The 1918-nt window shown below is 38.6% G+C and overlaps 1 non-coding gene across 1 annotated transcript; it reads right to left on the reverse strand.

The window, feature by feature from the left end:
* Positions 1-490: 490 nt before the first annotated feature.
* On the reverse strand, positions 491-572 carry TRNAS-GCU. The gene has a single exon. It is a non-coding gene; the product is annotated as a tRNA-Ser (tRNA).
* Between the last annotated feature and the right edge of the window lie 1346 nt (positions 573-1918).

Raw genomic sequence — 1918 nt, forward strand, 5'->3', positions numbered from 1 at the left:
TATATAGTGAGCACTCAGTAAATGATTGTTGTTGAGAAGTAGGCAAGATTGTTGAAGTCTAAAGGTTTGAGGTTTCACAGTTTAGAAAATGAGGCATTGTTGAGAGTTCTTATTTAGGGGCAGACATATTGGGTTAAATTAGGAAATGGGAGAGCATAATTTTCTAAGTAAAGAGTATGACTTCCTCTGATAAATGCATGGAGTTGGGGATACTAGTGTACCGCATTCTGCTGTCCATAGCGACCCCGTGGCCAGTGAATAGAGTGCCAGGCCTGAAGTCAAGAAGACTTCAATTAGGGAAGTCACTTAACCCTGTTTGCCTCAGTTTCCTCATCTATCAAATGAACTGGAGAATGGCACGACGAGTCAGACGCGACTAAAGCAACCGAACAACTACAGCAACTCAGCAGCCCTCTGAGACAAGGAGCTGCGCACTTAATTACCTTTAAGGTATTTAATATCCCGAGCAAAAACAAACATTTGCAAAACTCGACGAGGATGGGATTCGAACCCACGCGTGCAGAGCACAATGGATTAGCAGTCCATCGCCTTAACCACTCGGCCACCTCGTCGTCAAAAATCCAAGGCTGATCGCTTTTTTTTTCAGTAGTTATTGCGGTGAATTTTTTTCTTTTTTTTTTTAGGCTTGAAACCTAAGGCTATCGATATATCTGTATCAGTATGTATACCTACATATTTTTGACTTAGGATAACTGTCTTATTTATTTTTAGAAATTGGCAAAGAATTTCGGAAACACATTTGTAAAATTATTGTTCTCCAATCGTAGATATATTTGCAAAGCCTTCTTTGAGGCTCTCTGTCTCCCTCACATCCGGTGTTTTTTTCCCTCACTCTGGATTAAAACGAAAAACTAAGTGCTTATAATCTAATGGGAAAGAGAACGTGCAAATAACTATGTACAAAACAAGATACGTGCAGGAAAAATTGGAAATAATCTCAAAGGGAAGGTATGAGCAGTCTATCATTAAGAAAAAGGAAATCCACAATCAATAGGAATCCTCAAAATTTCTGGGTGCATGGAGATTCACAAAAAGAAGACAAATTATTGGATCTGAAAAGGCAAAGCTGGAACACAGGCAAGGGGCAGGTAACTGAGACAAAGAGCTGAAAAGGTCTTAAACACAATCCAAAGAAATATCTGCTTTTTTGTTATCGTTTTATGAGGTGTGAAGTTCTTCTGTTAAGTTTGACTGAATTAAAGAGCGGCTATCATCAATTGGGGAATGGTTGAACAAGCTGTGGTATATGAATGTAATGGAATACTATTGTGCTATAAGAAAAGATGAGCAGGTGGACTTCAGAAAAACCTGGAAAGACTTGTATGGACTGATGCTGAATGAAGTGAGTAGAACCAGGAAAACGTTGTACACAGTCACAGGCACATTGTGCGATGACTAACGCTGATAGACTTAGCCCTTCTAAGCAATGCAAAGATCTAAGACAATTTCAAAAGACTCATCATGGAAAATGCTATCCACATCCAAAGAAAGAATTATGGAGTATGAATGCAGATGGAAGCATACTATTTACTATTTTTTTCTTGGTTTTCTTGTTTGTTTCTTCTTTCTGGTGGTTCCTCCTATTGGTTCTAATTCTTCCTTACAACATCACTAATGTGAAAATATGTTTAATAGGAATGTATATGTATAGCCTATATCAGATTGCACCATCTTGGGAAGGGAGGGGGAGAAAAATGTAAAACTCAAAACCTTATGGAAGTGATTACTGATAAATCAAAATAAATTAATAAAATTAAAAAAAAAAAGAGTGGCTACCTATTGACTGGAAGAAGGATTGGCAACCTCTGGTGGTCTTTCAGAAGCAGAATATAGATTCTAGGTGAGTTGAGTCGCCTCAATGGGCAATCCTGCATTGGGGGGTGGGGGAACAGGAGGG

This window comes from Vombatus ursinus, unplaced genomic scaffold, assembly GCF_900497805.2.
Source record: "Vombatus ursinus unplaced genomic scaffold, bare-nosed wombat genome assembly UNPS02008847.1, whole genome shotgun sequence".
Classification (NCBI taxonomy): domain Eukaryota; kingdom Metazoa; phylum Chordata; class Mammalia; order Diprotodontia; family Vombatidae; genus Vombatus; species Vombatus ursinus.